The sequence below is a fragment of the Balaenoptera ricei genome, chromosome 10, assembly GCF_028023285.1.
Source record: "Balaenoptera ricei isolate mBalRic1 chromosome 10, mBalRic1.hap2, whole genome shotgun sequence".
NCBI classification, from domain to species: Eukaryota; Metazoa; Chordata; class Mammalia; order Artiodactyla; family Balaenopteridae; genus Balaenoptera; species Balaenoptera ricei.
The window spans coordinates 3491047-3514696 of NC_082648.1; positions in this window are offsets into that span (position 1 = coordinate 3491047).

Here is a 23650-nt window from a genome sequence, read left to right on the forward strand (position 1 = left end):
CCATCTTGCCACTAGGTTCTTCATGGCCTTTTTTTTTTTTTTTTTTCTTAGATTCCATATATATGTGTTAGCATACTGTATTTGTTTTTCTCTTTCTGACTTACTTCACTCTGTATGACAGGCTCTAACTCCATCCACCTCATTACAAATACCTCCATTTCATTTCTTTTTATGGCTGAGTAATATTCCATTGTATATATGTGCCACATCTTCTTGATCCATTCATCCGATGATGGACACTTAGGTTGCTTCCATGTCCTGGCTATTGTAAATAGAACTGCAATGAACATTTTGGTACATGACTCTTTTTGAATTATGGTTTTCTCAGGGTATATGCCCAGTAGTGGGATTGCTGGGTCATATGGTAGTTCTATTTTTAGTTTTCTAAGGAACCTCCATACTGTTCTCCATAGTGGCTGTATCAATTTACATTCCACCAACAGTGCAAGAGTGTTCCCTTTTCTCCACACCCTCTCCAGCATTTATTGTTTCTAGATTTTTTGATGATGGCCATTCTGACCGGTGTGAGATGATACCTCATTGTAGTTTTGATTTGCATTTCTCTAATGATTAATGATGTTGAGCATTCTTTCATGTGTCTGTTGCCCATCTGTATATCTTCTTTGGAGAAATGTCTATTTAGGTCTTCTGCCCATTTTTGGATTGGGTTGTTTGTTTTTTTGTTATTGAGCTGCATGAGCTGCTTGTAAATCTTGGAGATTAATCCTTTGTCAGTTGCTTCATTTGCAAATATTTTCTCCCATTCTGAGGGTTGTCTTTTGGTCTTGTTTATGGTTTCCTTTGCTGTGCAAAAGCTTTTAAGTTTCATTAGGTCCCATTTGTTTATTTGTGTTTTTATTTCCATTTCTCTAGGAGCTGGGTCAAAAAGGATCTTGCTGTGATTTATGTCATAGAGTGTTCTGCCTATGTTTTCCTCTAAGAGTTTGATAGTGTCTGGCTTTACACTTAGGTCTTTAATCCATTTTGAGTTTATTTTTGTGTATGGTGTCAGGGAGTGTTCTAATTTCTTACTTTTACATGTACCTGTCCAGTTTTCCCAGCACCACTTATTGAAGAGGCTGTCTTTTCTCCACTGTATATGCTTGCCTCCTTTATCAAAGATAAGGTGACCATATGTGCGTGGGTTTATCTCTGGGCTTTCTATCCTGTTCCATTGATCTATATTTCTGTTTTTGTGCCAGTACCAAACTGTCTTGATTACTGTAGCTTTGTAATATAGTCTGAAATCAGGGAGCCTGATTCCTCCAGCTCCATTTTTTGTTCTCAAGATTGCTTTGGCTATTCGGGGTCTTTTGTGTCTCCATACAAATTGTGAAATTTTTTGTTCTAGTTCTGTGAAAAATGCCAGTGGTAGTTTGATAGGGATTGCATTGAATCTGTAGATTGCTTTGGGTAGTAGAGTCATTTTCACAATGTTGATTCTTCCAATCCAAGAACATGGTATATCTCTCCATCTATTTGTATCATCTTTAATTTCTTTCATCAGTGTCCTATAATTTTCTGCATACAGGTCTTTTGTCTCCTTAGGTAGGTTTATTCCTAGATATTTTATTCTTTTTGTTGCAATGGTAAACGGGAGTGTTTTCTTAATTTCACTTTCAGATTTTTCATCATTAGTATATAGGAATGCAAGAGATTTCTGTGCATTAATTTTGTATCCTGCTACTTTACCAAATTCATTGATTAGCTCTAGTAGTTTTCTGGTGGCAGTTTTAGGATTCTCTATGTATAGTATCATGTCATCTGCAAACAGTGACAGCTTTACTTCTTCTTTTCCGATTTGGATTCCTTTTATTTCTTTTTCTTCTCTGATTGCTGTGGCTAACACTTCCAAAACTATGTTGAATAATAGTGGAGAGAGTGGGCAACCTTGTCTTGTTCCTGATCTTAGTGGAAATGGTTTCAGTTTTTCACCATTGAGGACAATGTTGGCTGTGGGTTTGTCATATATGGCCTTTATTATGTTGAGGAAAGTTCCCTCTATGCCTACTTTCTGCAGGGCTTTTATCATAAATGGGTGTTGAATTTTGTCAAAAGCTTTCTCTGCATCTATTTAGATGATCATATGGTTTTTCTCCTTCAATTTGTTAATATGGTGTATCACGTTGATTGATTTGCGTATATTGAAGAATCCTTGCATTCCTGGAATAAACCCCGCTTGATCATGGTGTATAATCCTTTTAATGTGCTGTTGGATTCTGTTTGCTAGTATTTTGTTGAGGATTTTTGCATCTATGTTCATCAGTGATATTGGCCTGTAGTTTTCTTTCTTTGTGACATCTTTGTCTGGTTTTGGTATCAGGATGATGGTGGCCTCGTAGAATGAGTTGGGGAGTGTTCCTCCCTCTGCAATATTTTGGAAGAGTTTGAGAAGGATAGGTGTTAGCTCTTCTGTAAATGTTTGATAGAATTCGCCTGTGATGCCATCTGGTCCTGGGCTTTTGTTTGTTGGAAGATTTTTAATCACAGTTTCAATTTCAGTGCTTGTGATTGGTCTGTTCATATTTTCTATTTCTTCCTGGTTCAGTCTCGGCAGGTTGTGCATTTCTAAGAATCTGTCCATTTCTTCCAGGTTGTCCATTTTATTGGCATAGAGTTGCTTGTAGTAATCTCTCATGATCGTTTGTATTTCTGCAGTGTCAGTGGTTACTTCTCCTTTTTCATTTCTAAGTCTATTGATTTGAGTCTTCTCCCTTTTTCTCTTGATGAGTCTGGCTAATGGTTTATCAATTTTGTTTATCTTCTCGAAGAACCAGCTTTTAGTTTCATTGATTTTTGCTATTGTTTCCTTCATTTCTCTTTCATTTATTTCTGATCTGATCTTTATGATTTCTTTCCTTCTGCTAGCTTTGGGGTTTTTTTGCTCTTCTTTCTCTAATTGCTTCAGGTGCAAGGTTAGGTTGTTTATTCGAGATGTTTCCTGTTTCTTGATGTAGGCTTGTATTGCTATAAACTTCCCTAGCACTGCTTTTGCTGCATCCCATAGGTTTTGGGTCGTCATGTCTCCATTGTCATTTGTTTCTAGGTATTTTTTGATTTCCCCTTTGATTTCTTCAGTGATCACTTCGTTATTAAGTAGTGTATTGTGTAGCCTCCATGTGTTTGTATTTTTTACAGATCTTTTCCTGTAATTGATATCTAGTCTCATAGCGTTGTGGTCGGAAAAGATACTTGATACGATTTCAATTTTCTTAAATTTACCAAGGCTTGATTTGTGACCCAAGATATGATCTATCCTGGAGAATGTTCCATGAGCACTTGAGAAAAATGTGTATTCTGTTGTTTTTGGGTGGAATGTCCTATAAATATCAATTAAGTCCATCTTGTTTAATGTATCATTTAAAGCTTGTGTTTCCTTATTTATTTTCATTTTGGATGATCTGTCCATTGGTGAAAGTGGGGTGTTAAAGTCCCCTACTATGATTGTGTTGCTGTCGATTTCCCCTTTTATGGCTGTTAGTATTTGCCTTATGTATTGAGGTGCTCCTATGTTGGGTGCATAAATATTTACAATTGTTATACCTTCCTCTTGGATCGATCCCTTGATCATTATATAGTGTCCTTCTTTGTCTCTTGTAATAGTCTTTATTTTAAAGTCTATTTTGTCTGATATGAGAATTGCTACTCCAGCTTTCTTTTGATTTCCATTTGCATGGAATATCTTTTTCCATCCCCTCACTTTCAGTCTGTATGTGTCTCTAGGTCTGAAGTGGGTCTCTTGTAGACAGCATATATATGGGTCTTGCTTTTGTATCCATTCAGCCAGTCTGTGTCTTTTGGTGGGAGCATTTAATCCATTTACATTTAAGGTAATTATCAATATGTATGTTCCTATTACCATTTTCTTAAATGTTTTGGGTTTGTTATTGTAGGTGTTTTCCTTCTGTTGTGTTTCCTGCCTAGAGAAGTTCCTTTAGCATTTGTTATAAAGCTGGTTTGGTGGTGCTGAACTCTCTGAGCTTTTGCTTGTCTGTAAAGGTTTTAATTTCTCCATCAAATCTGAATGAGATCCTTGCTGGGTAGAGTAACCTTGGTTGTAGGTTTTTCTCCTTCATGACTTTAAGTATATCCTGCCACTCCCTTCTGGCTTGCAGAGTTTCTGCTGAAAGATCAGCTGTTAACCTTATGGGGATTCCCTTGTGTGTTATTTGTTGTTTTTCCTTTGCTGCTTTTAATATGTTTTCTTTATATTTAATTTTTGACAGTTTGATTAATATGTGTCTTGGCGTGTTTCTCCTTGGATTTATCCTGTATGGGACTCTCTGTGCTTCCAGGACTTGATTAACTATTTCCTTTCCCATATTAGGGAAGTTTTCAACTATAATCTCTTCAAATATTTTCTCAGTCCCTTTCTTTTTCTCTTCTTCTTCTGGGACCCCTATAATTCGAATGTTGGTGCTTTAATGTTGTCCCAGAGGTCTCTGAGACTGTCCTCAGTTCTTTTCATTCTTTTTTCTTTATTCTGCTCTGCAGTAGTTATTTCCACTATTTTATCTTCCAGGTCACTTATCCGTTCTTCTGCCTCAGTTATTCTGCTATTGATCCCGTCTAGAGTATTTTTAATTTCATTTATTGTGTTTTTCATCGTTGCTTGGTTCCTCTTTAGTTCTTCTACATCCTTGTTAAATGTTTCTTGCATTTTGTCTATTTTATTTCCAAGATTTTGGATCATCTTTACTATCATTATTCTGAATTCTTTTTCAGGTAGACTGCCTATTTCCTCTTCATTTGTTAGGTCTGGTGTGTTTTGACCCTGCTCCTTCACCTGCTGTGTGGTTTTTTGTCTTCTCATTTTGCTTATCTTACTGTGTTTGGGGTCTCCTTTTCACAGGCTGCAGGTTCGTAGTTCCCGTTGTTTTTGGTATCTGTCCCCAGTGGCTAAGGTTGGTTCAGTGGGTTGTGTAGGCTTCCTGGTGGAGGAGACTAGTGCCTGTGTTCTGGTGGATGAGGTTGGATCTTGTCTTTCTGGTGGGCACGTCCACGTCTGGTGGTGTGTTTTGGGGTGTCTGTGGCCTTATTATGATTTTAGGCAGCCTCTCTGCTAATGGATGGGGCTGTGTTCCTGTCTTGCTAGTTGTTTGGCATAGGGTGTCCAGCACTGTAGCTTGCTGGTCGTTGAGTGAAGCTGGGTCTTGATGTTGAGATGGAGATCTCTGAGAGATTTTCGCTGTTTGGTGTTATGTGGAGCTGGGAGGTCTCTTGTGGACCAGTGTTCTGAAGTTGGCTCTCCCACCTCAGAGGCACAGCCCTGGTGCCTGGCTGGAGCACCAAGAGCCTTTCATCCACATGGCTCAGAATAAAAGGGAGAAAAAAATTGAAAGAAAGAAAGAAAGAGGATAAAATAAAATAAAATAAAGCTATTATAATAAAAAAATAAGAAAAAAAATAAGAATAAATGTATTCAGAAAAAAAATTTTTTTTTAATTTTTAAAAATAGATGTATTAATTTTTTATAGTAAAAAATAAGAAAAAAATTTACTAAGAAAAAAAATTTTTTAATTTTTTAAAATAAAAAATATGAAAAAACTTATTAAAAATTTTTTTAATTTCTAAAAATAGAAAATAAGGAAAAAATTATTAAGAAAACATTTATTAGGAAAAAAAATTTTTTTAAGTAAAAAAAAAAAAAAAAAAAAACACGGACAGACCTAACCCTAGGACTAATGGTGATAGTAAAGCTATACAGACAAAATCTCACCCAGAAGCATACACATATACACTCAGAAAAAAAGGAAAGGGGGAAAAATTAATATATCCTGCTCCCAAAGTCCACCTCTTGAATTTGGGATGATTCATTGTCTATTCAGGTATTCAACAGATGCAGGCACATCAAGTTGTTTGTGGAGCTTTAATCCGCTGCTTCTGAGGCTGCTGGGAGAGATTTCCCTTTGTCTTCTTTGTTCGTACAGCTCCCGGGGTTCAGCTTTGGATTTGGACCCGCCTCTGCATGTAGGTCGCCTGAGGGCGTCTGTTCTTCGCTCAGACAGGACGGGGTTAAAGGAGCAGTTGCTTCGGGGGCTCTGGCTCACTCAGGCCGCGGGGAGGGAGCGGTACGGAGGAGGCGGGGCGAGCCTGCGGCGTCAGAGGCGTCGTGACGTTGCAGCAGCCCGAGGCACGCCATGTGTTCTCCCGGGGAAGTTTTCCCCGGATCACGGGAGCCTGGCGGTGGCGGGCTGCACAGGCTCCCGGGAGGGGCGGTGTGGAGAGTGACCTGTGTTCGCTCACAGGCTTCTTGGTGGCGGCAGCAGCAGCCTTAGCGTCTCACGCCCGTCTCTGGGGTCCGCGCTGGTAGCCGCGGCTCGCGCCCGCCTCTGGAGCTCATTTAGGCGGCGCTCTGAATCCCCTCTCCTTGCGCGCCGCGAAACAAAGAGGCAAGAAAAAGTCTCTTGCCTCTTCGGCAGCTGCAGACTTTTTCCTGGACTCCCTCCCGGCCAGCTGTGGTGCGCTAACCCCTTCAGGCTGTGTTCACGCCGCCAGCCCCAGTCCTCTCCCTGCGATCCGACCGCAGCCCGAGCCTCAGCTCCCAGCCCCGCCCGCCCCGGCGGGTGAGCAGACAAGCCTCTTGGGCTGGTGAGTGCTGCTCGGCGCCGAGCCTCCGTGCGGGAATCTCTCCGCTTTGCCCTCCGCACCCCTGTGGCTGCGCTCTCCTCCGCGGCTCCGAAGCTCCCCCCTCTGCCACCCGCAGTCTCTGCCTGCGAAGGGGCTTCCTAGTGTGTGGAAACCTTTCCTGCTTCACAGCTCCCTCCCACTGGTGCAGGTCCCGTCCCTGTTCTTTTGTCTCTGTTATTTCTTTTTTCTTTTGCCCTACCCAAGTACGGGGGGAGTTTCTTGCCTTTTGGGAGGTCTGACGTCTTCTGCCAGCGTTCAGTGGGTGTTCTGTAGGAGCAGTTCCCCGTGTAGATGTATTTCTACTGTATCTGTGGGAAGGAAGGTGATCTCCGCGTCTTACTCTTCCGCCATCTTGCCCCTCCTCCTCTCTACATATACTTTAAACCCCATATTATGTTCATATTATTATTTTTTGTAAAGTCAATATTCATTTATATTTTCCCACGTTTTTACCTTTTCTTTTATTCTTCTTTTCTTCTTACATTTCTGTATTTCCATCTGGGTTCCTCTTTCTTTTGCCTAAATAAATTCCTTTCATATTTCTTTTAAGGTAGGTCTGATGGTAACAAATTCTCTGTTTTTGTCTGAAATGTCTTTATATTGCCTTTGTTTCTGAGGACAAGTTTTGGTATGTATGGATTGTAGGTTGGCAGTTATTTCACTGTAACACTTTAAAGCCAGCTTTCCATGCTCTGTGGCTTCCATCATCTCTGTGGGAAGTCATATGTAAATCTTATCATTGCTCCTTTGAAGGTAATGTGCCTGCTTTTCTCTGAATATCTGAATTTCTCTGAATATCTGAATTTCTCTGAATTTCTCTGAATTATCTGAGATTTTTTTTGCTTTTGTTTCCAGTAGCTTTCCTGTGTTGCACCTAGATGAGATTCTATTTATACAGGCACACCTTGTTTCATTGTGCTTTGCTTTATTGCAACTTGCAGATACTGTGCTTTTACAAATGGAAAGTTTGTGGCAAACTGGCATCGAGCAAATCTGCTGACACCATTTTACTAGCAGCATTTGCTCACTTCATGTCTCTGTGTCACATTTTGGTAATTCCTGCAATATTTAAAAATTTTCATTATTATTATATTTGTTATGATGATCTGTGATTAGTAATGTTACTATTACAAAAAGATTATGACTTGCTGAAGGCTCAGATGATGGTTAGCATGTTTTAGCAATAAAGTATTTTTAAATTAATGTATGGACATTTTATAGACATAATGCTATCTAGACATAATGTATACTTAATAGACTACAGGGTAGTGTGAGCATAACTTTCACATGTACTGGGAAACCAAAAACTGTGTGTGACTTGCTTTATGTGATATTTGTTTTATTGCAGTAGTCTGATACTGAACCTGCAATGGCTCTGAGATCTGCCTGGACTTATATTAATACTTCTTGGGATTCACATATCTTCTGGACTCTGTGAGTTGACATCCTTTAATAGTTCTTGGCCATTATCTTTTCAAAAATTGTTTCTTCTTTTTTTCTTCATGGGACTTACTTTCATGTATGTTAAATCTTCTAACTGTAACTCCCAGTTGTTTTGTGCTCTTTTGTATGTTTTCCCATTTAAAAATTAGCTTATTTGGCATATTTTTTAATTGCTGTGTTTTTAAAAAATTTATTTATGTATGTATTTGCTTATTTATTTTTGGCTGCGTTGGGTCTTTGTTGCTGCGTGCGGGCTTTCTCTAGCTGCGGCGAGCGGGGGCTACTCTTCGTTGTGGTGCGCGGGCTTCTCATTGCGGTGGCTTCTCTTGTTATGGAGCGCGGGCTCTAGGCACGCAGGCGTCAGTAGTTGTGGCACTCGGGCTCAGTAGTTGTGGCTCACGGGCTCTAGAGCGCAGGCTCAGTAGTTGTGACGCACAGGCTTAGTTGCTCCGTGGCATGTGGGATCTTCCCAGACCAGGGCTTGAACCTGTGTCCCCTGCATTGGTAGGCGGATTCTTAACCACTGCGCTACCAGGGAAGTCCCTATTGCTGTGTTTTTAAGTTCATTACCTCAATTTTCTCCTGTGTCTAATTTCCTGTGAAAAAGTTTGGTGAGTTCTTCATGTCAGATATTGAGTCCATAATTTCAGATATTATATTTTTTCTATATAATGTTCTAGAGTTTCTATTTGATTCTTTTAAAAAATAGATTCTATTTCTCAGTTGAAGTTCTTTATCCTTTCATTTATTTTCACCATTTTCGCCTCTGTTTTCCTAAAAGACAGTAATTATTCTTATTTTATGGTCCTTGTCGGTTAACTTCAATATCTGGGTAGCTGTAGGTCTGTTTCTTTCATTTGTTTTAATTCATGGTTTTTGACCTTCTGGTCCTATTTTTTGGCATGTCTTATAATTTTTTATTGAATTCTGGACTATTATGTGTAACATTTTTTTAGAGACACCAGAAGTTGTTATCAACATTAGAGGGGGTTCACCCTTTCGTCTCTTAGATGGATAGGGTGGGAGCTGATCACCCTGGTCTCCTCAGGGACTCGGCTGAGTCAGGGCTGTGTGCAGCTCTGGAAGGCTACGTCTACCTCTGGTTCCCTCCAGACCCTGGGGCACAGACCTCCAAGGTTTTCTGTTGAGTCTCTGGAATGTTCACTGGGCCCCTTTTCCCTGGCAGGCCCCAAACGCTAATCTCTGTCTCCTCTGCACCACAAAACTACCAGAAATTGCCTGCTTGGAATTTTGGCCTCCTGCCCTGTGCAGTTACAGAATCTGGCAAAGGTACTGAGGCAAAAGCCAGGCGTATTTTTAAGACTTCTCAGGTCTCCAATTTTTGTCACTTAAATCCCATGAGACTTCTGAAGCTCTGTGAGGTTTCTCAGTCCCCTGGCAGTGACCCACCGCCTGGGCAAAGCATCCTCAGCCTTTTTCCTGCTCGCAGGATTGACAAAGGCCCCCAAGGAGCGGTAGCTGCGGGTCCTCGGCTTCCTCTGCATTTCTCCCCTCCCTGGAATCACATCCTGTAGGGTCCTGGCTAGCCCACAGGCTCTCTGATGCCTTTATGCAAGGTGTTTGCATTTTATCTGCTTTGTTAATTGCACGGTGCCTTGGTCTGCCATGGCTACTCCATCCCACTCGCTACTAAAAGTCCTCTAGGCCTTGCTGTCCGACATTGTGCTTTGAAAAAATTATAGAGATAATTTGAGGTTCTGGGAGAGGTTATCTTCCTCCAGAGAGGACGGAGGCTTGCTGCTGGCAGTTAGCTAGTCTCGGGGTAGGTCATGTTGATTCCATCAGGAACTGACATCATTTAAAACTGGGCTTTAGTCTTTAGTCTGGTTAACTCTTGTGACCAGAGCCTAGCCCTTTGGGGTCCCATCTGAATTCCTGTGGTATTTACTGGACCCCCTCCTCCCTGGCTGACCTGGAGCTGCATTCTGACTATACCAGCCCCATGAGACTGCAGAAAGCTCACGGGTCGGTTAGCCTCTTCGTAAATGCCTGGTTTATGGAATCCAGCTACTGCTTCGAGGGGTAGAGAGGCACCCAACTCTGGGTAAATTTCTCTTGGTTTCCTTCCTCTTTTAGATCATGGCAGCACAAAATTTCACTGCCTTGGTTATCTTTCAGACGCCTTCAAACAGATTTTGTTATATGTTGTCCAGCTTTCCTAGTTCCCAGTGGGAGAGCTACCTAGTCAATCAACAATGGAAGTGGAACTCTCAATAATATGTTTTTTTTTTTTTTTTTTTGGCAGAGCCTCGTGGCTTGTGGGATCTTAGCTCCCGACCAGGGTTGGAACCCGTGCCCCCTGAAGTGGAAGCGTGGAGTCCTAACCACTGGACTGCCAAGGAATTCCCAACAATATGTATTTTTTTTTAAAGTATTTGTTTATTTATTTATTTATGGCTGTGTTGGGTCTTCGTTTCTGTGCGAGGGCTTTCTCTAGTTGTGGCGAATGGGGGCCACTCTTCATCGCGGTGTGCGGGCCTCTCACTGTCGCGGCCTCTCTTGTTGCGGAGCACAGGCTCCAGACGCGCAGGCTCAGTAATTGTGGCTCACGGGCCCAGCTGCTCCACGGCATGTGGGATCTTCCCAGACCAGGGCTCGAACTCGTGTCCCCTGCATTGGCAGGCAGATTCTCAACCACTGCACCACCAGGGAAGCACTATGTATTTTTTAAGTGAAAAAAAAAAGCAGGTTTCAAAATGGTGCTCACTTGGTTAAAAACAAAAGCATGTTAATATGTATGGATTTGTGTAGAAAGACCAGTGGGCTGTAGGTCAGTGTTGGTTCTCTCTGGATGATTGGATTATAGATGATTTTCATGTTGTCTCTGTACTTTTATTTTCCAAATTTTCTATAATCAATGAGTTCTTTCATTTAAAAAAAAATGCTATTTTTTTTGAGAAAGATAATAGCCAGAGTGTAGCAGGCAGAGGAAGGAAGAAAGCTAGAGAAAAAGATGACACCCCAGGAACTGGAGACTGAGACCCACAGAATAATGGAGGGAGGAGGGCGGGCGGCAGAGAGGCTGGAACAGCATCAACTCCGGGGGAGACCGAGCTCATCTTGCTTAACCCCCTGGAGGTACAGTTGAGGAAGCAAAGCAGCGTGGTTTGCCCTCTCGTTAGTGATAGCGCTGGTCAGGACCTGGGTCCTCAGGCCCGTGGCAGTTGGTGGGCAGCCCTGTCACCTTTCCTCTGGCTTTATGTGATTTTGTTGTGAGAGGATGGCATTGTCCACAAGGCACAGTTCTTTTCCTCGCGTTCAGAAGCCTCCGGTCTGCCCAGGCCTCAGGCTCCCCCGCTGCTCTGGCCTCGTGTGCAGCCCTCTCAACTCCCACCACCCTCTTCTGGACATGCCACGCCCAACAGTGGACTCAGTGTCCCCAGGGGTGCTGGTGGCTTTGCTCCCCTGATCCCTTATCAGGACCCTCCCTCCTGTTCCCTCCGCCTGACCCTCCACCTGCCTGTCCAGCCTTGACTCCCATCCTCACCTTCCTCAGGGGGTAGAGCCTGTGCCTCTCCTCTGGGGAGGATCCTCTGGGCTTTGCGTTATCCTCTGTGCTAACTGTCAAGTATCCTTACTGAGGCTCTAAGGCCTGGGAGGCAGGGATGGATTCGTCTGTATCCTGGCATCCTCCCTGGCACACGAGTCAGTGTCTTGCGTGAGCGCTGTAAACGCTCATGGAGCAGGTAGTGAGCTGTTGGAAAGAGCGTGCTTGTGAGAGGCTGGGGCAGATCTGGAAGGAATGGACTAGAAATCGGATGAGCGGCCGGGACAGGAGCGGCAGCACGGAGCTCGTCAGTGGAGCCCGTCAAAGGCTCTCTGTCGGCTATTCTTTTCCCTTGATCCTGATGTCAGTTTCAGAAAGACATAAGAGGTGCCCGAGACGGGAGGGAACAGATATTGAAAGCAGAAGACCGATTAGTGCTGTTTGAGGTAAAGCTAATTGAAATAGGAAGCAGTGGAATGGGGATTCGGGTCTGGAGGGATGGGAACTGCCTGATGAGGTGGGCCCCCTGCGTTGGCACCCTTTCTCAGGCATGCGGTGGGCCGGCCTCACCACCTAAGACCTGGAATACGGGTTTGGGTGAGAATTTGGGTGGCAAACGGTGATGATAAGCTCATGTGTTTGGGGTCTGCGGAGAGGGGCTACTTACTTCTAGTTCTTTCTAGAGGGGGCCTTACCAAGTGAACTGTTGTACTGATCTGAAGCCAGAGTCTTTCACATCTTTGACGGCTCCTATTGGGTGCCTGAGCCGAGGTGTGTAACTGAACAGGGAGACCAGGAGACTTGTAGGCCTAGGATGTTGGAAGGAGAGATTTGGAGTGCATGCATCTTGGGGTCTCTTCTTTGCAGCACTGAGGTTTCTTTGGGGGAAAGGGTGTGAAGTCCATCACATTAGGATTAGCTGATGGAACAGTCAAAAAGCCAGACGGTAGTGCAGGGATGGGGCGAGAGAGGGACTCTCGTTTTTGCCTTGGCCAGGGATGTTGGCAGATTCTCAGAGGCGAGGCTCAAAGGAGTAAACTTTCAGGAAGCTCATCGTTAACGCAACATCAGCTAATTCCAGGAATTAGGGAACGCAGACCATCCAGCGCTCACGTAATTTACAAATAAGGAGGGTTGGGGAAGAGGCGCTAGGGCAGGATGAACTGTATGTGCCACTGAAGTAGCGTCATAGACCTTAAAGGGGCTGATGATCTGACCCTAGCTTAAAATACACCTGTGCTCAGAAGCCACGAGCTTGGAAACTTTACCACCAGGCGTTCATTCCACCTTCTCATCCCTTCTCTACTCGAGAGAGGCTTACGGGATCCTCTTCCCATCACTGTGGGTGCTTCGAACAGCACATTGCGGGGAGAGGTGGGACGAGGAGACAGAAATCCCACCCACGTGACTTCTTTGGCCCTGGACGTAGACCCCTAGGTGTGTTTGTCTTCAGAGAGGCCCTGGTGGAAGCTGCCTGCCCGGTTTCAAATCTGGGCTCTGCTGCTTCTACCTGGGGGATTTGGGGCTGGTGATTCAACCTCTCTGTGCTTTGATTTCCCATCTGTAAAATGAAGGTGATAAGAGTATTTACTTTTTAGGGTTCTTGCAATGCATGTAGAACACTCAGAACAGCTGCTGACACCTAGTAAGGGCTCAGTCCCCATTTCTGTCATTATTCTTCTTAGCTTTCTGGATGCTGGCAGCTGCTGTCCTGAGGGACAGAGCCTGGGCGAGGCTGCAGGTTCTCTCTGCTTCTCAACTGCAGACACTTGAAATGCTCTGCGGCCCTTGTGATTGGGAAAACGAAATGGGGACTTGGGGAAAGTAGTCAGAAGGGGGGAAGGAAAATCAAATCCACAAACAGGTCACAGGGGAAGGGAAACCCGGGCTGAGTGTTTTAAAGAGAAACCTCGTTGGAACAAAATCTTACACGTTGGATTCGGTCATCCGTTAGGAGGGGTTGTTGAACCTCTGCTCTCTGGCCCCCTTCACGGCTCGCCCTGCAATGCCATGGCATTGCTGGACGTTTTAGAGGCAGTTTCTGCTTAAAAAAAAAAAAAGCAAGTGGTGCAGATTGAGGGAGGCTAGGGCCAATGCTTCTGACAGAGCGGTGCAAACCTTGGTTCTGGTCATTTCCTGATGAGCTTCTGGTCCAAATGAACAACAGGATGGGCTGGGACTCCAGGCTGGTCCAGCCCCACTGCTGATGATGTCAGTGATCTAGCCAGTGACCAGAAGGGCTCGAGATGGATGCTGAAACCGAGACCTTCCCTGATCCTGCAGCTTCAAGGGGACTCTGTGTGTGTGTGTGTGTGTGTGTGTGTGTGTGTGTGTGTTCACTTGGTCAAGTGTGAGTCTAACTACCCCACCTCCTCCCTTCATTAGGTCCTAACTTCTCCTTGCCTCCCCTGCCCATGGTCTTTTTCTTTTGGATGTTCTGCTGGTTTCTCTTTTGGGCGGTGGCTGGGCAGACCCAGCGAGGCAGTGCGTCTGGTGGCTTTTGTCTCCTCTGGAGGGAGGATGGGTGGGGCTGGGCTCCTTGCTTGAAGAGGAAAAGGATGAGGACGTGCTGGGGGAAGAGGTGATACAGAGATGGTGCCGTGGTACGGAAGACGGAGGAATTAAATGCTAAGGGGTGGGTATAAAATGTACCAAGATATTTTGAGGGCTAGATTTGTTCTACAAGTTAAATGCATAGGACGTGATGCATTGGAAGAACAAGAGGCACTTAAGATTTTTAAAGCTGCTGGGTTGCCCAGGCGATACGTAGATGTTTTGTGGACGGTGTGTCATTAGCAGAAAACATTTACGTGGCACTTCACCTCCTGGAATATTCATCCATGGAACCCTGGAGTGTTAGTGATGGCCAGGAGATCAAGACCCAAGAGGACAAACAATTTGCTCAAGGTCACAAGTCGAGTTTGTGGCAGAGCTGATGGGAGATCCCAGGTCCCCCTGCACTGCGTGGCTATCTGCAGGGACTGTCACTTGGCTCCGTCAACTTGCCTGTCGATGCCCCGTGCAGGGCGCTGAAGCCACCACTGCCTTCAGACACCAGACCCGAGAGGCAGGCAGGGGAGCAACCCACACTGACCAAGAGGCTGTATTTGACCTTCCAGCTTCCAGCTGCCTGCCTGGATTCTCAGCTCCGAGCCTCACAGCACACTTTCACCTGCTTGTCCTGGAGAGGGCCACCATGGACCACCCACTTGTCTGAGCAACTGGCTTTTCCCTTTTCTCCCCTCCCCACCCACCCTGTGTTTAATCCATCACTGAAACCTTTCAATTCCAGGTGTTTAAAAATTCCCAAATCCCTCCATTTCTCTCCATCCCACTCCCAACACCCGTGGCCACATCAGCCTGGCCTCCTTGCACCCGCCCTTTATTCCCTCTGATTCTCCTGCTGCCTGGAATGTCACCATGTCTGTCTCCTGCTGGAAACCCCTCTGAGGTTCCTGAAGAGCTTATCGCAGGCCCTGCCGGTCTCTCCAGACTTGGCCCTGCTCTGCCTCGCATGCTGCCCGCCAGCCAGAATGCACTTCTGTCCCCTGAGCTCATCGTGCTGTGGGCACTCTGGCGAGGGGGCCGGAAAGGGGACAGAGAAAGGTCACAGGAACCTGGAGGGAGACAGAGGGAGGATGGCGTGGACCCTGGGTCCAGGCTGTGCTGAACCACTGGACAGCATGAAACCACTCCCTTCGCGTGGGGTATTCTCAACCTATAGAGCACTGCCGTCGGGCTCGGAGGTGGGTAGGATCTACCAAAGGGAGGCTGCAGACTCAAAGCCCAACCCCTCCAGGCAGCATGTCCTGATTCGGTGAGCAGACCACAGGGACCCTTAAGAGTCTGGACATTTCTCCCCCGCCGTGTGACACCAAGCTAGTCACTTAATGTGATGAGGCCGTGAGCCTCAGTTTCCTCATCTGGGAAATGGGACTGATAGCTGTCCTGTTGTGTGGATGTCTTTTTCTCCTTTCTATTTGGGGGAATCCTCCTCTGTGTGAGCCTCTGCCTCTCACTGGGAAGCTGAAAAGGCCGTTAACTGTGACTGACCCCCGGCAGCAAGGGAGCGAGATGCTCCTGCCTTGGTCTTTGGATCTCGAGAGTAATGCAAAGATGCAGGTACAGTTGAGAATCGTTCCAGCTGAGGCAGTGGAGTAGCAGTGTCAATGACAGCGGAGGCTGTCACTGGGGTGTCCAGCCCAGACTCTCCCTGCAACGGGAACTTAGTTCTTTTCTTCCCTGCCTTCTATAACTGTGTGGGAGCGGCACCGTCCCCTCCCAGTAAACTCCATTCATGCTCTTCAGTTGGCCAGCCTGTTTCTGGAGATGGAACCGAGAGTCTTGGCTCAAAACCCCACCTCCTTCAGAGATGGGTGGGATCAAGCAGGACGTTTCAGTGGAGCTGCTTCAGGGACATCGGAGTGCAGCTCAGTGGGAAGGGGTGGGGGCCTGGGATTGCAGCCTGCGCGCTTTAAAGAAAGCTGAAATCGTAATGGTCAAAATCATATCAAATATCAGGCATCCTTTGGGAGGTGGAGATATTGTGAAAATGCTCTGCAAGGCCAAGGAAAATAAGACGTTATTTTCCTTATCTTACCAAGTGAGGGCCTTCCCACTCCTCTGTGCCTTCAGTTTAGCTTAAAAACATAATTGTTCCAAAAAAAAAAAAAAAAAAAAAAGGAGAGTGGTACGGGTCCCTCTCAGTAGACCACTAGCACCCAGGAGCAGGGATTTATTTCTGCACCGTGTCTCACAGGCTTGGGTCCAGTGTGGCCGTCTCTGTGTCACTTTTCTGTAGCAGAGTGCAGGCCGGAAAGACGGCCCTGCAAGCAGCGGGACCGGGCTTCCCGCAGCGCTGGAGCCTTAGAAGCTGCCCACCAAGGCTTGGGCTTCACCTGGGGGGCAGCCCCCTGTGCACTTGATCTCAGCCCTCCCCACGCCCGGGGAGGGTCCTGAGCTCCCTCAGTTCAGCTCCTCGGTCCTCAGAAAGCAGGGCTACTGTTTCCTCCCCTTTGGACAAGTTTGGGCCCAAGAGCCCGAAACCTGCCCCGGGGGACAGAAAGGACCTGCCATTGAGCCCTCCCCCTGGGACCCATTCCCCTTAACTCACCTCGAGGAAAGAGGCACTTTGAAGGCACAGTACTTGATTACAGTATTTCCAGATTTTTTACATTTTGAAAGAGCAAGTTGTCAGGCAGACGGATGTGAAAGCGGAGACATTAACGTCACAGAGGAGGAAGGGAATAGCCCAGGGACCCAGGCCAAGGCTGCTGCTGGGGGCCCGGCCCGTCTCTCTGCCTCTGTGGGAGACGTGGCCTCTGCCGGCCTCCGCCGCGGTGGTGCTTGCCCAGGGCGTCCTGGCTGCGTCCTCAGCGCTTCCCTAAAGTCCGCGTGGAGCCTTCGGGCCCTTTGCGGGCAGAGGGTTGGTGGGGCTATGGGGACACGGGTTCTGAGCTGGGGCGCTGGAAGGGGCACGTGGCTGCCTGCAGTTACAAGCAGCTCGGAACCGGCTCTCCCTTTGGCTTTGTGGGCCTCAGTTTCCTCATCTGTGAAACGAGCGGATAAGATGCAAAGATGGCCTGTGGTCTGCATTTCCCACGAGCCTCGGAGGGGTCAGACTGCCGCGCTGCGGTTCTGGGGTTTGGGCCAGAGCCAGTCTCTCCGTTATCAACCATTGGAAAGAACAAAAGCTGCTCCCCGCCCCGCCGCCCAGTGGCAGAGGCCTCCTCCCTGGAATTGCCTGCGTTTATCTCGGTGATAAACAGGGGAAGATGGGGAAGCAGGTCCTTGTGTCCTACCTGGAACTGAACTGGCCACCTGCTGTGAGCTAAGATCACATGGGTAAGAGGAGCTGGGCCAAGTCACACTGTCTGTGCCTCTCAGACATCAGACCATCCAAGGGCGAGGCAGCCAATGAGCACAGCTGGATGGCTTAAAAAAATTCGTCAGTAAGAGCAGAAGCGAAAACCCTAGAAGCTGTTCCAAACATGTTCCGTTTTAACCAAATAAGTTTATTTGATTACACACAGAGTACCATTGAATTTAAAGGAAGTTAATATGATAGTTTGCATGTTTCCTTCCAAGCAAAAAACCAGACAATATAAAGCAGGCTGTTGGAGCCGCGTGGTGAAGGGGGAGGAAGTCATGGCCATATGTGCCTGTGAGCTGGAAGTTCCACTTGTAGGTCCTTCCTCTCGACCTGCAGTAAGCCCCGTCCTCGTACCCCTGTGCAGGTTGAGGGAAAGCTGAAGAAACTGCGCTGTTTTCCCAACCCCTTCAGCACCTGTTGGAGTGGATCAGAGCCACGGCTTGAAGGGCGTTCCCTTCAGGCCCCACCTTATTGACGCTTGTGCCCACTGCCCCCCGTGTCCCTGCCAAGGGGCACCGAGCCCGTGTCCGTCACCCTCCGCTTCTGTCCCCTTTCGTCCCGGCCAGAGGGTCCGTCCTTGTAGAGAGCAGGAATCTGACTCCTGTCACGTCCCTCTGAAGGTCACAGAAAACAGATCTCTCTCTGCAGGGACACCTTCGTCCATCCAGTTGCCCCAGAAATCACGCCCACTCTTCGCTCTCTCGTCCACGTGTCTAACTGAACATCATGCTGTGTGACGTTCCTTCGAAGGAGCCTTTAAATCCACATCCGTCTCCGAACTCCCACGGTCGCTGCCCTGGTTCAGGTGGTTGGCGTCTTTCACCAGGACCCTCACCACAGTCTTGTCATTGGTCCCCACCTCCTCCCCCCTCATTCCAACCTTCACTGTTGTCTGGGCAGATCTTGGTGGAGAGAACACAGGATTTGGAATGAAACGGAGACCTGCGTTTCAGTTCGGGTTTTCCCACTTAGACGTGTAGCCTCGGTCACGTTGGTATTTCTGTGCCTTAATTCCGGATCTGGAAAAGGAACATGAGATTGATTTCAGGTTATTCTTATGGCGATTAAATGAGATCACATTTTTAAAAGTGTCCACTAAGAAGCCATAAGTAGCTACTCAATAAATATTAGGTCCCTTTCCCTTACCCCACTCTCACGCCGTTTAAAATCTTCAAGTGACATAGCTTCAGGTCACTTCATTGCACTGGTTGACTTTATCTGAACCTGTCCAGCTTGGCACCAAGAACCAGCCATAATGTAATATACTTGAGGCAGGGTTTGACCCACAGAGAGTAGAACATTTGTGCATCCAGCCCCCCGTCCATCCGCCCAACGTTTCCGGAGCAACCGCTGGGGCCCAGGCACTGTGATAGGCACTGGAAAACACAGAAGCGAAAGGCGAGGGGTTTATAGCCTAGTGGAGGGGGGGGGGGGATGACCCCACACAGCATCAGGGGTACCAGGAGCGGTGGGAGCTCCGGGAGAGAGCGCCCGGCCGGGAGCAGGGGGGTGGGTGCAGGGAAGGTGCCCGCGGGTGGGTTGCTGAATCCTGAGGCATGAGGGGAGTTAGAGAGACTCGGGGCCTTAGAGACCAGGCCTGTCCAGATCCTGCAGGGCCCTGGGCGCCAGGCCGAGGAATTTAGACTTGGTTTTGAAGTCCATGGGACTGACTTAGATTTCTATTCTAGAAACATCCCTCTGCCTGCATTTCAGAGAACGAGTTGGGAGAAAGTCAGACCAGAAGCAAGGCCAGTTGGGAGGCTCAGCTTGAAAAGCATGGGGGCCTGGTCAAAGCAGCACCCGCTGGTGGGCAGGGGGCCGGGGCCAACCTCAGAGAGGGCGTGGCGGTGGAATCACCAGCTCTGGTGACCCTCTGAATGTGGGGCTTAAGGAGGAGCAAAGACCCAGACAGACTTCCAGGAGGCAGAGGCCTCTGAGGTAGGGTGGCAGGTGATGTCATTCCCCGCGGGGGGTGGAGGGGGGGTGGGGATGATGGTGGCGGGGGAGGGAAAGGGGAAGCCGGGGAGGTCAGGTTCAGAGAATCAGAGGGGGCAGGGGTAAGTTTGGGACTTGGGGAACACTCCAGTGTAAAGGTTGGCAGAGGGGAGGGGACCCCAGAGGATTAAAACCACGAGGGAATGGAGTCCCAGCGATCAAGGAAAGATCAGGCCTCAAGAAGGAGGGGTGCATAGAATCAAAGGCTGCAATCAAGCAAGATTAGGGCTGAAAGATGTTAATTAAATGAGCGAAGTCAAGGTCACTAGTGATATTGGCAGGAACGGTTTCCCTTGAGAGTCTGAACCATGGGATAGGGAGTGATTGGGGATGAGCAAGTGGAGACTTTGTAGTCTGCTCTTTCCAGAAGCTCAAGGGAGAGAGAGGCACAGGGTCACAGTCAGGGGAGCTGGCTAGGTGGCCGGGGGGTGGGGGGGCTTGAGCACGCTGATACACCTGGGGGACGACTGGGAGAAATGGGGGTGAGCAGCAGGTGCTGGCCGACAGCACCCAGGAGGGATACAGGATGCTCTTGGGGGCACTAAAGGAGCAGGGCTTTTCCCATAAGGGCAGAGGAGTTTGCAATGAGCTGTAGAGGTTGAAGAATACGGAAGCTTCCTTCACAGTCTGTGGGGTGAATGAGGACGGGGCATGAAAGGAAAAATGAGGGACCTTACACACGACAATGACCATTGTCTGTCTTGACCTGGAGCACGACAAACTCTATGACCCAGAGGTCCAGATAGTAAAAAAGGAAACCACCACTGTTAAAACCCATTCGGGACAGTTGAGAAACCAAGGACAGTGTAGCTTAGGGAGGAGAAGGCTGACGCCGACGTGCCCCAGAGAGACCCCTACATTGACCCCACTCACCGAGGGCTACTCGGCACCTGCAAGAAAAGATCGTAGGGAAACGAAGATTTTTGTCAAGTACCATTCACTTTGCCGTTTATCACGTGCACAAAATGAAAAGCAGACCCGCGTTCTTCTTGCTATTTCCCGGATGTACTAATTTTAACATAACCTGAGCGAAAGCTCCCCCTCCCAGCACACACACCCACACCCACTCACGCACACACATACACCATAAAGTAGCACTGCGTCCAGATTCTCTGCGGTTTCATCCGTGTTTCGCCCTCTCACAATGGGACAGGTCACAGAGGAGCTTCCAAGAAAATTTAGCTGAAGGAATTTCCCGACACTGAAGCATAGAAGCAGGTGTTCAGGTGTGACATGGGGTGTGTGTGTGTGTGTGTGTGTGTGTGTGTGTGTGTGTGTGTGTTGGGGGGACGGTGAACATGGATGAATCTCCGTCTCTTTTTTTGTTTAATAACTCACTTTGCAGCTGCAATTTCCGCAGAGTCTGGAGGTTTACATGATCCGTGATGAAAGGGCAGGACCAACTGGGGGACCCTGGGGAAGCGCCCCAGCTCAGCTGTGGCTGGTGGGATTCCTTGCTCTCGGGCAGGGCCAAGATGTCCCAGGGAGAGGCATGTCTGGAGAGGTTTTCTTTGCTCTGTAAACAGTGCAGAAAGAGAAGCGGGCCAGGGGGTAGCAGAGTCCCTGGTCTTGGCTCTGCCTGACCCCGCTGTGCCAATGTCCTCCTGTATTAAATGGGGATAATTAAGCCAGTCCTGCCACCCAGCAGGGGAGGGGCTTGTCATACAAGGTTCATGAGGTTCCACCTGCAGAATGCTTTCAAAACCACACAGCGCTGTATGGCTGTAGAGGATGATTTTTTTCCTTCCTGTGATAACGTCACCTGTTTTCATCTGCACCTTCTCGAACCTCACAGACCCGTGGGTTCTTTCCGTGTCCTAGCGGAGGGATTCAACTTGTTACATGTCACCTGTAGGGAACGCAGTGCTTGGTCTCAGATACCACTCAGTGTCAGAAAGGCAACAGAGGCCCAGATCTGACGGATTCCTTCTTAGGAGGAGTGATGGTGGTTGCAAGGAGGGTCGGGGACGGGATGGGTCCAGGATCAGAGTCCACACCATGCTGAGGCTGGTCTAAGGCGAGGCCGTCACTGCCCTATGACTTCGAGTGAAGGTTGTTGGGCTCCTTGGGTCCCCTTTACCCACCTATAAAAAGTCACGACTTGGTGAGGATAGGCGTGATCCAGCTATGCAGTGAGTTCACCTACAGCCCTGAGATATACTAGGCTTTTCTTGCCTCACGGCTCTGTCACATTTGTCATTGACACTCACTTGCTTTTAAGACACCTTAATACGGTTTCCACAGGAACGCTGGGTAACTTTCAAGTTCATGCCTTTGAAAGGCAAAAGCTCTCCATCTTTTCAATGCCGGCGGCCCCAGGTAAGCCGGGGGCTGAGCCACTGTGACAAAATTCCGGTTTCATCCATCGGAACCCAGGTATCGGCTTTCTCTTTTTATGAGCTGCTACTGTCAGAGTGCAGGAGATCTCTATTAATAGACTAAAGATTTCATGCTGCCAGTGGTTTTTCTAAGAGGAGGTAATGTTGCAGCCGGCCAGGCTCGGCTGCCCCATTTTGCACAAACTTTTGGCTGGGTGCACGGCCGTAATTGGGTTATGAGGCTGCTCATGTGATCGTGCGGCCTGGAAATGCAAAAGCCATGAGTCAGTTAAACATCAAGCTGAAGTTATTTCCAGCTGATCAGTTGCAGCGTTGAGGCCCGGGTGATGGAGAGAAGGATTCAGCAGGTGGGGCTGCCCGTACTCTCCACCGGTGCCCTAGCCTCTGTCTCTGGGAGTACAGCTTCCTTGTTCCTGATCTGGGCAGCCTGCCTCACTGGTGGGGGGTCCAGCAGACTGGAGGGTTCAATCGGCTCAACTTGATTCCATTCAGCAAACGTTTACTCAGCTCCTACTGTGTGTCTAAAGTACACAAAAACAAGGGTCTTCTTTTTGCTTTTAAATTATGGACCTTAAATATTCGTGTTCTAACAATTCAAATGATAAACTAGATGATCATCCTCTTCTCCTGCAACCACCTCCCTGAGGTATCCAAGGTTCCTTTGCACTGTATACTTCCGTAGAGTTTCTATGCCTCTGCAAACATGGTCACATGCGTAGGAATGTTATCAAAACAAAAATGGCATAATACAATATGTATTTTCTGTAACTTCCTTTTTCCCCTCTTAACCATATAACAAAACGTCTAGGTTAATACATATAAGTCTGGCTCACTTCCGTTCAATGGCTGCATACAGTCACATTACTATTTTTACTGAACCAAACTTGGGTCCACTCCCCCGAGGGAGCAGTAAAGCCATCCACTGACACCAGGTTTTGGTGAAGGAAAGTGCAATGTTTATTGTAGGCGCCAAGCAAGGAGTCCAGGTAGTTAGTGTTTAAAAGACTGGAAATCCCCAAAGGCTTTCAGGGAAAGGTTTTTAAAGACAGAATGAGGGAGGGGGGTTGTGGGATGTGTCATTGGCTCGTGGACATTCTTCTGATTGGTTGGTGGTGAGGTAATCGGGAGTCAACATCTTCAACCTTCTGGTTCCAACCGGTCTGGGGTCTACGTGCTTGTGGGCAGCATATGGTTAACTTCTCGCGCCCAGTGGGGGCTTCAGTATCTGCAAAACAGCTCGAAGGACTTGACTCAGAATGTTATCTATAGCCCTTGAGGAGGAACTAAAGGTCCTTGACTTTGTTTAATGGCTAAACTATTACTATTTTGTCTTGTTTGACTGTTTTTCTTTCTTTCTGCATTTTCTCATTTCTCTGATTAGATTTACTCTTTGGAACTTGGGGAAGGCCTAGGAGACTAAAGGTTTTCTACAGACAAGAGGCAGGTGGAGGACATAGTGGGTACACTCACCCCCTATGTCCTATGTCCACTATGGGGACTGCACGGTTTCTTTAATCATTCTCCTTCTAATCTACTTTCAGGTTATTTTTAGCTTTTATTCCCAGAAACTCTTTCTGGGAGTGTTTGTGCCTAAAACAGGGGTTTTGGGAGTAGACAGACCTGGGTGTGAATCTCAGCTTTGCCGTTTACTGTGTGAGCTTTTGAACTGTCTCTGAGCTGTTCTAACCTCAGTGTCATCAGCTGCAGAATGGGGCCAGTGAACAGCCTGAAGTGACTCTGTGAGTTTCGCAGGGCATGCTCCAGATGAAGTGCTTATGTGAAGGGCCTGACACGTGTGGGTGCTCAAAGTAAGTCAGGGTTACCTGTGGGTTTGGAAGTCTTCGTCTGTCTTGCCTGATTTCT